At 33.0% G+C, this 12,769-nt stretch overlaps 1 long non-coding RNA gene across 4 annotated transcripts in view; it reads left to right on the forward strand.

Annotated features, from left to right (window-relative positions):
* Positions 1 to 12,769, forward strand: part of LOC116280921 (uncharacterized) — a 594,369-nt gene that overhangs the window by 371,082 nt on the left and 210,518 nt on the right. For 3 of the 4 annotated variants that reach the window (XR_012073474.1, XR_012073472.1, XR_004190316.2), the window contains one exon: positions 9,979 to 10,044. This is a non-coding gene — a long non-coding RNA (uncharacterized lncRNA). The remainder of the gene's footprint in view (positions 1 to 9,978; positions 10,045 to 12,769) is intronic. The other variant, XR_012073473.1, reaches the window with a different exon arrangement.

A 12,769-nucleotide genomic window follows, 5' to 3' on the forward strand; every position in this document is an offset into this window, starting at 1 on the left:
TCTCAAGAAAAGATTCCTCACTTAAGATAATGATACATTTCCATGGATTCATATAGCATTAGTTTGAAATGTAATCCCCACCCTAATGATTGATATAAAGGAACAGAAAAAAAACTGGATAGACTCATTGTTGGTGAGATCGTAAGAGCAACTAGAAATCTCATAAATAGTTGCCAGAAGTGTACTTCTTCATTCACTTTGGAGAGCTATTCAACAATATCTAAAGGGATATAGCAATTGTAGTTTTAGATATACACTCAAGAGCGCAGAGTGCATATTTGCACACAAGATCCCCCCAAAAGTGTTCAGAGCAGTTTTATTTATAATAGCCACGAACTAGAAACAACCCAAGTATTCATCTAGGGGAAAGTTGTTGAACAAATCGTGGTACATTCATGAAATGGGATTTAGCACAATAATAAAAAGGGTAGTAGTGATACACACAATAGGGATGAATTTTTAAAAAAACTTTATTTTGGGTAAAAGAGACTAGACACATTAGAGTATGTTTCCATTTATAAAGTGCGAGAAAAGACAAAACTTATGTACAGTTAGAGTCAGAATAGTGTTACCAACAAGGGGCACAAGAAAACCTGCTGGGAGTGATAGAAATGCCTAATGTCTTAGTCTCTCAGGTGGCTACGTGGGTGCGTACCTATGTAAAACACATGTAGCTCTCCATCCAAGTGTGTGCATCTTACTATATATAAGTCATATCATTTCACAGAGAAATACTTTACACAGTTTATGAATACTTTATGAAAACAAATTTACAAGTTAAATTGAATCATTATACTAGAAAAACACAACCCTTTGGAAACAGACACGTAAAGAAGTAGGAGATTTAATTGGGTCTATAACTATTAAGTAATTGAAATATTAATTTAAAATTTCCCCCCAGTGAAACTTTGAAGATCATTTGTCTTTACCAGTGATTCCTACTACAGAATTTGAAAAATAATTGATAAAAATAAATGGGACATTATCTATAATATTTCTGAGACCTACATCATCTTTATACCAAAACCTTGAAAGTAAGTCACAACGTGGGATATTATATGCCAATCATGCATTCCAAGTGTATAGCCCTTAGAATTAATACACAAAAAAAGGGAAAAAATCAGAACAAATACATTTGAAACATGACATTAGGTATGAAATATGAAGAGTTAGAAAATCATTACTCATGTTCTAGGTTAGTAAATTTTAAAGTGACTTGGAAGATGGATGCTGATTTATGAATTGCTGCTGAGAGGAGGAGAGAGAGAGGGAGAAAGAGAGGCAAAGGCAGAGACAGACACAGAAAGAGATTTCAGGTTTTGTCATTTTCTTCACTTAGTGGTCTACCTAAAAAATATTATCCAGTTCATGTCTTTATACTTTGCACGCACGCACACACATACACATTCATGTACGTATACCACACAACTGTGATATTGTTAGTTTTTTCCATTTTCATAAATTTCTTAACTATAGTGTTATTGATTTTTTTCACTCAACATCATATTTTCTAGGTATTTATGGGGATATATATAGATTTATTTCATGGATTATAACTGCTGAATATGAATATAAAAATACACCAAAAGGTATTTTCTCATTCTTCTAATTACTGGCATTTCATTTATACCCAGTATTTCTCCATTTCAAATAACACTGCTGTGAACATCTTTGCACATGGCTCCTTGTCTGTTCTCTGGGCATGTAACTAGATATAGGATTTCTTGAGTGTAGCATATGTGCACTAGAAACTTGATTAGATATTGGAAAATTGATATCCAAAAGGAGTTTACAAATGTCTCCATAACTGACAGTGATTGAAAGCTCCTTTTATACGCAAAAAGAGGTGTTTGAATGGATTGGGGGAACAGAATACAGATTAGAGTTTGAAAAAAAGTGGGAGATGAATCATAGAATCACTGAACACAAACGTCTATTTTGTGATGGACACCATAAAAGAAAGGAGAAAGTCTTTTATATTATCAATTATTTTCTAGGCATTGAGATAACAGCAGTGGAAAGAACAGACAAGTTTCTGCCTTTTTGGAGCTTAGCTTCTTGTCAGAGAGACAGAACATAATCAAATAAGTATATAATAAACAACAAGTTTCTACTGTATAGCACAGGGAACTATATTCAATGTTTTGTAGTAACCTATAATGAAAAAGAGTATATGTATGACTGAACTATTATGCTGCATATCAGAAATTGACACAACATTGTAAACTGACTATACTTCAATTAAAAAATTTTAAAAAATAAATATATACTATCATGTCATTAAGAAGTGTTATAAAGAGGAATAAAATCAGATAAGGAGACAGATGAGAGGAGTAAAATATGTGGGATGGATGTGAGGGATACAGATGATTTACAGATGAGGCATACATATGGATAATAGGGTAGTCCAGTAAAATCTCAGGAGGTAAGGTGTGAGTAAAAGACCTAAGTGTTGTGAGGATACAAGCCAGGTGACTGTACAGTAGATATTCTGGGGAGAAGGAACAGTCCATGCAAAGTGCTAAGGTAGAAACATGATTGATGTGTTCAAGGCATGACAAAAAGACCAGTGTGGCTGGATTAAAGAGAGTGGGGTAGAAGGTCTTAGAAGATGAAGGTAAAAATTTTGGCAGAAGTATGATCATATAGGGTCCTTTGGATGGTTACAGACTCAAATGTTATTCCAAGTGTGACCTAACGTCATTAGAGCAGTGAAAACAACTCATGATCTTTTCTTCTTTTTAAAGTATCTTGCTTCCTAGGATAAATTATGGGGAGACAGAGAGACCAAGCATGGAAACAGAGGTGAGGCTAGATGCCATTTCTGTAGTCCAAGTAAAAGATCATCATGGCTGAGAAAAAAATCAGAAATGGAAGAAGTAAATTTGATAGAATTAAAAGTATCATTTGACTGTATTTGCTGAAGGATTCGTTGAAAAGCAGGGCATAAAGAGAAAAATAGCTTTTTGCCCTGAGCACCTGGGGCAAAAGCAATGACAGTACCTTTGATAGGAAAGCCTTGTGCAGGAACAGACTTGAGGAAGCAAAAGAGGAAGTCAAAGTTGTTATACATGGTAAATGTGAGGTATTTATTAAGCATCAGAAGGAAGATGTCAAGTAAGCGGTTCTATATGTTAGTCTGGAATTCACAGGGGAGGTTAGGGGCTGGAGTTAAGAACCTGGAGGACCATCAGTTTTCTTAAACCCAGTGGACCGTATGTGATCACCAAGAAATAGGTGTAGAAAGATATGAGAAGAAATTCATGACGAATCCCTGGGCTCTCAAAATTGTTGGAGGACAAGAAGCAATAGCACAGCTCTGAGAAACTGTTTCTAGAGAAGGAGCAATCAAACCAAGCGGGTATGGCAGCCTGTGGGCTAAGTAAAGATATGGTGTTTTGCTCTGGGTTATCTCCTTTTTCTTGTTTATCTGTATTTCTCTCTAGCCAACAGGCTGTGAGCCCCTTAAGGGAGCTTCAGTTTCTAGAAGTCAGCATCAGGGACTTGCTCACAGTAGACATTCATTTTTTGTTGAATAAATGAATAAGCAGATGTCAAAATATCAATAATTCTAGGAGGTGTAGCACAGAATTTTGAATGAAGAATTGAAAATGTTACGTAAAATGTGATAAGAGCTTAATGGCCTAGGACACCTGATAGAGCCGTATGCAGATGTGCTACCTGAGGAGGAGAGTATACAAGAGGGAGGCTGAAAATTGTAAAGACAAATTTCTAATATCTCACAGCTTTGCCTTGGGCTAAACCTGGGGCTGAGACTTAGATTTAGCTAAAAAAAAAAAAAAAAAAAAAAAAAAGCTAGCAAGTATTGAAATTTTGGAATATAAATTACTAGGAACCTAGATTGTTATACATTATTATAGTTTTTTATGTATAATATATCTGCCATGTTGGTTACCTGCCAATTTCTTAAAGAGATAATAAAAGCCTTCATTTTCTACTTTGACACTTTCAAAGTGTATCAAAGATTCATAAAGGTTAGTAGGTAGCACTTTGCAATAATATATGCATAGTAGATAACCCTGAATCTTATAAGTAAGATTTTTTTCAGGCAAAAATATGATTAAACTAGATCCTGCCTACAGCAAAATTCCATATGTAATTTATTGATATTTTTGGTTGGTTAAATCACCACAGGGGAATTATGTTAGAAAAGCAGTTTGTGTCATCCTAGTGAAACTTAACCCTGTATCCAGTAAATGACAAGCAGTGTTTATATTTCACTTTGCTATGTACCAAAGAGAGCTGGGAATATAAAAACTGTCCTGAATACAGACATTTCTTTTACCTTGGGATAATATTAAGGAACATAAAGGCTTCATATTGCTAAACACAATAAACTATGAGGTTCTACTTTAATTAGTGATCTGGTATCATTTAAAATATTTTTATGTCAAGGAATAAATGCATATAACAAGATAAATAATAGATACTTTTCTTTTGAAAAATCTCTAGAAGGTTTAAAATAATAAACAAGACAATTTCGTTCTTCACTTTGTTCCTACATAATACAGTTGAATGAATCATTATCAGTGAATTACAAAATATATATAGAATTTTTCTGGGCTTAGTAATAATAAAAATCTTTAATGTGAAATTAGTCATTATGTTTTGGTTTTAGATAATATCTGAAAGTGCAGATGTGTATGATGAAGTGAAGTAAATGGTGAACATTTACTACATTTGGATAATATAGGTAACCATATGCAAACATTGAAGAGCGTAAAAAAGATTTAAGGGGAGAATATAGGATTTAGATTAAGACAGGTTCAGGGTTTAATTGTAGTATCACCAACTATAAGTCCTTGAGCAGTTATCTTGTCTGAGTTTCAGTTTTCTCATCAGTGTTTAATGGGGGAAATTTACATATATCTCTCAGTTAAATGAAGATGAAGTAAAATTGTGAAAATTGACTATGATTAACTAAAAATGTATGTGTCTTGTAAAGCACCAGACTTCATTTGGTATTGCAAAGTATTATATAATCTTTGAATTGAAAGTGACTTTATAGTTTCTCTTGTAGAACATGTTCCCAAAGGAACTATGAAGATAAAATCTTGTCTATAGGAGTTCACAAATTCTTTCCATGTGTCTTGAAATCAATAAACGAAGGTCAGCGCGTGTTACTAAAAAATAATCTTGAATTCAACTGAGGTTTTTTTTTTGATCTGTTTATCATCCAATCATTAATCAAGTCTATGTTCAGAGAGCATAGTTTAGACAAATATTGTATGTGGGACTGCCAGCTAATGTACAGAACAACTAGTTATATTTGAATTCTGGATGTAAAACACACTTTTTAGTATAAGTTTGTCCCACAAAACATTTAGGACAGGCTTATACTAAAAAAGTGTTACTTGTTTATCTGAAATTCAAATTTAACTACATTTCATGCATGTATATTCGCTAAATCTGGTAGCCCTAACTATAAAGTTTTCAGATTTTAGAAACAATAAATGCAAGATAGTGTTGCAGAGTAGCCATAATATGGCAGGCAGTGGATGAATCAATTGTCAATTCTACTTTTCCTCCTGCTGTTAGTGGAGTGATTTAAACTATCTGGATCATATTCACCTTATTTTCTGAAAAGAGTATGGTAATCCAAAAATTATCTTAGGTGAGTCTATCTTGATTGAGTTTGGGGATCTAGAGTTCTGTAAAATGTAATTAAAATATTTATTTCAAATATCAGACATGCAATTTATTGCCATGTGATCTTCTTATTTTAAAAGCACAATAAAGTTAAGCTTAAATATCATGTTAAAACAATTCTCCTAGTAGTAATATATGGTCTAGAGGTTTCTCCACCAAGAGTTCTAAACCAAGAGCATTTAACTATGAAAAAAATTGAATTTTTTGTATCTTTCTGTTGTTGATAAAGAGAAATATAATCACTTACCATGGCTTTAAAATAACCTTACAAATTAGATTCTTGGAAGTACATAATGTTCTAAAAGGTAATATTCCACTGGGAAGAACAATAGTATGATTGTCAAACCCTTTAAATATAACTTTACATTATAGAAATCATTATAGAAAGATTGAATTTTGACAGTCTTGAACTGTGTTGAAAGAAATTAAAGAAGACCTAAAAAATAGAAAGATAACCATTTTTTTTCACTGTCTAGAAGACTGTATTATTAGAATGGCAGTACTTCCCAAATTGATCTACAGAGTCAACACAATTTATATCAAAATCCCAGGTGTGTTTTTTTAACAGAAATTTTCTACCGGATCCAGAAATTCATATGGAAATTCGAGGAACTCAGAATAGTTAAAATGATCTTGAAGAAGAACAAAGTTGAAGACTCACCCTTTGTGATTTCAAACTTTCTACAAAGCTATAATAATCAAGGCAGTGAGGCACTTGCATAAGAATAAACACTTAAAGCAGTGAAAAAGAATGGGAATTTTAGAAATAAACCTTTATATTTATAGTCAATTTATTTTAGATAGGGAGTAAAGATAGTTCAGTGAAGGAAAGAAAAGTCTCTTCAATAAATGGTGCTGAAACAACCGGATATCTGCATGTAAAAGAATAAAATTGAATGCCCATCTCACATCATATGCAAAATATAACTCAAAATGAATCATAGACCCACATTTAATATCTAAAACTATGAAAATCTTAGAAGAAAGCATAGGAGTCAATCTTGGAATCATGGGCCTAGGCAATAGTTTCCTACGTAGGATACTAAAAGCAAAAGCAGCAGGAGAAACAAAAATAGGTAAATTGAACTTCATTAAAGTTAAAAATCTTTGTGCTTTAAAAGATACTACCAAGAAAGTAAAAAGGCAGTCCGCAGGACGAGAGACAATATTTGTAAATAATATCTATATCTATATCTATATCTATATCTATCTATCTATCTATCTATCTATCTATCTATCTATCTATCTATCTATCTTATAAGTAACTTATATCCAGAATATATTAAAAAAAAGGTTTTACAACTGGCATTTTAAAAATAGGCTAAGATTTGAACAGATATTTCTCCAAAGGAGATAGACAAATGGCAAATGAACACATGAAAAGATGTTTAATATCGTAAATCATTCATTAGGAAAATGCAAATCCAAACCATTATGAGATAGAATTCAAACCCGGTAAGATTGCCACAATAAAAAAGTTGGACAATGACAAGTGTTGGTAAGGATATAGAGAAATTGTTACCCTCAAAAATAATTAGTGGGAATATGAAATGATGCAGCCACTTTGGAAAACAGTTTGGCAGTTCCTCAAAAATTTATGTATAGAGTTACCACTAAAACCCATCAGCTACACTCCTAGGAATATATGCGAGATTTAAAAACACGTGTCTGTAAAACAAACGTGTACACTGATGTTCACAGCAGCATTTATAATACCCAAAAGAAAAATCTCGTATTTCTATGAATTGATGAGTAGATTAAAAAATGCAGTATATCCATCCAGCTGAAAAAGGAATGTAATATGTGCTACGACATAGATGAACTTTGAAAATACTACGCTAAGTGAAAAAAGCTGGATCCAGAAAACCACACATTGTGTGACTCCATTGATATCATATCTAGAATAGGCAAATCAGTAAAGACAAAAAGAGATTAGTGATAGTCAAGTACAGGGAGAAGGGATAATGGATCATGCCAGTGAATATGGGGCTTCATGTGGGGTGATGAAAATGTCTAAAAGTACATACTGGTGGTGGTTGCTAATCTCTGAGTATACTAAAAACCAATGAATAGTACACTTTAAAAGACTATGCTTTATAAACATGTATTTTTATCTTAATAAAGCTGTTATGAAAATGAAAAAGTGACTTTAGAAATGAAAGTTGTTGAACTAATTGACTTCTTAAATTTTTAAGAGCTGCTGGCCTACCTTACAGTTAGCATAGGTGTGTAGAAATCCACCTCAGTTTGGAAATCAATCAATCTGTGAAATTCTTGTGCAACAGGAGCCAGGGTCAAACTAAACTATGCTGTGTAACCAGGCTCCTGAGACGGGGCTATCTACAGACCATCTTCTCACTGTTGACTGACTGACTTTTATTTGGCTTTGTTTTCTCATAGCACTTTGCATTTGTACTCTAACTGTTGGTCTCCTATATGGCTGTATGTACTCTAGAAGGGCATAATATACAAAATAGGAAGACAAGTTAGACAATTTTCTTACACCATGTAGAGAGACCGTCTGGATATCTAAATATCTAGGTGATATTTCTGCAAAGAGGAGGAGCTTAGAGTGACATCCCTGTGTGTGTGTGTGTGTGTGTGTGTGTGTGTGTGTGTGTGTGTGTGTGTAGAGACAGAGAGAAACGAATTATATTATCTACTTTTCAACTAAACATTACCAAGTAGAAAAGTATCATAAAACTATCTGCACAAAAACATGGATTAGAGAAAATACTAACAATACAATTGAAAGGAAACAGTGATAAAAGGTAAGCTGGACACCGCTATCTCTAGAAAGAGCTCTTGACTAGCCAAGATTATAAAGTATAAATGATGAGAATGCAATATAACACTAGGAAATATGAAACTTACAACTGCTTTGCAGTATAAATGTGACATCTTAACAAGATAGAGTAGAAATTATTTTTCGAATAATAAAATTCATTCATAGAAAATATATTTTTGAAATATTTTGGAAATAGCTCCATTTTTATGTGTTAGTGTGGCCCAAAGAAATACACCAATGTCACCAGTGTAGCAAATCTAAAATTGAACATTTGAAAGGCAGAAAATCTTTTCTAATCTTTAAGGAGCAAGGGGATTCTGCTAGTTTTAAAATGTTTTTTAAGTATAGAAAATTTAACACTTTCTAATTCATTTTAAAATACCACTTGATTGCATCAGCAAAATTGATGTGTCCTAGCCAACTTTCAACAATAATAAAAATTTATAATTTGTTGACAAGGTTAAGAAATGAGCATCATAAGTACTCATAGAGAACAATGTCTTTTTACAATTTAGCAGGCACATGAGAAAAGCATTGTTTTCATTGATGATAAACTTAAAACAAGTCTAAAACAATGAATCTAGACTTAGGACCTTCTAATCACTTTTGAATGAAGAGTAAAAAAGAGAAACAAAATCAATGATTTACTGTTATCGTAAATAATCGTAAGGATGGATTTTATCCTTGTTTTACGGGAAGAAATCTGAGCTTCAGATACGCTGAATAATCTTCCCAAGCTGATTCAGGATTCAAACCTACACTGTCTGACTCCCCAGCCAGGCTTGCTGCACTTCGCTTAGGAGTTACTGCTCCTTTGAATAGAAAATATTTTAACCTGTCAAGTTAGGCAGAATTATTTTTTCCCAACTTGTAATTCATCCGATAAGGGGTATGTTGAGTTCCTGTCTCGTTGACTTTAATTTGGCCAGATGCTATGCTTTGGCCAATGAGAGGGGAATCGAACAGCATTGCCCCATCACAGTGGATGCTTTAAATATGATTGTGTGGACCCTCTGTCTCTCTTGTGCTCCTTCCCTCTACCACCACCCTGATACAGCCTAGAGGACAGTTGTTCTTTTAGTCTGGGTCTCAGGGGAGAAGGCACATGGATCCTGGTGGAGTCCAGTGGAGTCACAGCCAATGAGAAGCTTTCATGTAACATGAGCAGGAAATAAAAGTTTTGTTTTGTAAACCAGTGAGATGAGTGTTTCTCTTTTTTGTTTGTCTTTTTTTTTTTTTTGGCACTACTGTGAAAGTTGAAAACGTATATCCTGTTTAACTCTAAGCTTCACTAAGTGTCTACTCTTTCACAGATATTTTAAATAAATGCATATATAATAAGACGAACTGTCTATTATGCCTAGACAGGACTGTTTCTGCCTTTACAGATGAAAAATATGATTTGGCAATTATACTATGGAAGGGAGGAATTTAGCAAATAGATAATTAAATGTTTATTGGAATTGTTATGGTTTAGATCACTGTAGAGAATAAATATCTTATGTTTTTGTCTCTTTTAGGATGTGTAACGAGATTTGTTGTAAGGAATATTTATCCTCCCCTGAAAAACCTCAGGAACTGAGTGAGTAAGTGTGCAAACAAACTTGTGTGCTTGGGATGACAAAAACAATAGTCATATTCATACAATATTAAAAAAAAAAGTTTTCCATTACCAGTCTATAGCTGAAATTTACTTATTCATTAGTTGCAGTCAGATCAGCAAAAACTGACTCTTCAGATCTCACTGGCCCACTAACAGAACTGTTTACCGAAAATATAATTCTACATGATACTGCCAATTGATATTAGGTGTCATTATAAGAAAAGCTACAGTCTCATGAAACTCATTGTACCTGTGTCTCTTTTTAGGATAATGTGAAGATGTTGTTTATTACACAACAGAGAAATTTCTGTCTGCAATTTATACAAAGAGTAATCTGCTTCTCATCAGCAAATGGTTTGATCTTATCTTTGCTGCAGCTTTGTCTAACTAACTGGGTTTCTTCTGTCTTACGAAGCTAAAAATCTTAATTTAAATTTGGCATTGATTTTTTCTTAGCCATATTTTCCTCATACTTTTATGTCATTACATTCTTGTTCAGTGTTTGTTTCTTTTCATTTTAAGTTCATTTATCATGTTATATTTTATATATCATTGTAAATCCTTTAAAACCTTTCTGGAACAAATTTTAGCATTGATATAAAAATACATATTTTTACAGTTCTGACATGAATCCAAATACATCATTAGCTGCTTTCTCAAAATACAAAAATGATAAATGATGGTTCAATTTCCTCATGTAAAAAAAAAGATTACCAATTATATAATATCTAAGGTCTTTTTCGGCTCAAATAGTGTAAGACGATATGAATTCTTGTTCTTAAGCAAAACCAACAATTACCAAGTCCTTTCCATTGACGTCCACTAGTAATAAGACCTAGTATAGGAATAAACCTTCCTTGAACAAGATTTCCTTCATCACCTAGTTCTCAATAAGAACATGCTTCTCATGCTTTCATGTGCATATTAATCACCTTAGGATCATGTTAAAATGCAGTTTCTGATTCAGAAGTTATGGGGGGGGTCTGAAATTCCTCATTTTTAAAACAATGATGCTAATACTGCTTGTCTGCAAATCATACACGAAAAAGATTAAACTCAACTAAATGCTGCAGAAAATAATTTGACGTTAGCTACCATACAGGAACAATATACGGCTGCACTCAAATCTGGGAAAAAAATTTACTAGGGACCTATGACCACACTGAGGTCTGAATTTCAAAAAAAATAGTAAAAACACTACATTTATCTGACCACTGACCTGAAATTAACCTATTTTCAATCAAATGGATGTTTGCATTGTGTAGCTTATAAAACCAAAACAATATGCAAAACAGGAACCTAAAGATTAATAAATGAGTAAGCATTCTTCACCTTGAGAAAAAAGGTACAAGAAAGACCCCACATCAGAATATGAGTTCACAAATTTCAGCATGTTATAAAAACAAGTTCTGGAATTGAAGTTGTATAGTTAGCTGAAAGAAGACATGATTGTTTATGCATTTTGTTTTGATTTAAACAAATCTGTTGGCATTCTGCAAAGAGAAACAGAGACAAATGGTTTAAACAGACCTTCGCTCTGTGTTTCAGTACACTGCCATAAAACAAGTTAGATGAAATTAAGCATGCAGCAAGATGGAAAATTTTTGCTGGCGTTATCACAAGTGCTTACCATAAATGTATTATAGTACATGCAAAAAGACTGCAAGGGAAACTAGTGCTATCAAACTGTGAATTGATTTCATCCGTACCTTTCATCCTGGCTGCTTCTGTGTGTTTATTTTGGTTTGCTTTGTTTTGTGTCATTATCATTCACAAATGAAATATGCAGAAAAACACACCATTAATTTTCTCCATTATTTGCAAAGCATTAATGAGGAATTATGTAAACATTGATATTTTTAATGAAGACAGCTTTCCTTTTAGTGAAGTTATTGGGTCTAGGGGGATAGGAGTGCTTCATGTTATTAAAAATAAATCTGCAGAAAAATATAAGTTTTTTTGACACTAGACCGTGATCTTCTTAGGGGATTTTCATTTTATTCGTCTTTGGAACCTCAGAGCCTAGCGTTAACTGTTGGCAAATAATTATATGCTAAATCATTGCTTCTTCATGCTGTGTCATATAATAATAAGAAAAATCTTATTAGGTCAAATTAATGCTATATTAAACTCAGTTTTCTGTTATTTAGAGTATAGCCATCTAAGCCTAATTATAGGAGACTATAACAGTGATGAAGGAGGTTAGGACAGAAACACACTGCCATATGATCTTTTTTATTACAGAAACAAGAGATACATGATCAATGGAAAAATAAAAATATTTCTCATTTTAATTTTACAAAATATATAGAACCATTCTTGGCTAATAATAAATATTGTATGATATTTTCATGATGCTTAGGGTTTCTATTCTGGCTTTTTAGTTAATTGCCATAAGGCTCATGGTTCAGGATTTTGAGACTCCTCTTGAAGTCATACACTCAAAAATTTTGTCTCCTCCTCAATTTTATCAATCAGTTTTCCTCTTCTCTTGATGATGAAAGTAAGTCACATAGACATAATCTGCATATATTGTGCAGCTGATTTTTTTTTAAACTTAGTGCCTATTTTTGCCAATGACTATACCAACAAATAAGACTTAAGTTTACCTTCATCATGTTCACAGTCTAGTGGGTGCTGTCAGTGTTTTCTGAACTTGTAGTTCACAATGTTGCCAAAAGCAAAAGCGTCATTTCATGATTCACTCA

This window comes from Vicugna pacos, chromosome 6 (assembly GCF_048564905.1).
Source record: "Vicugna pacos chromosome 6, VicPac4, whole genome shotgun sequence".
NCBI lineage: Eukaryota > Metazoa > Chordata > Mammalia > Artiodactyla > Camelidae > Vicugna > Vicugna pacos.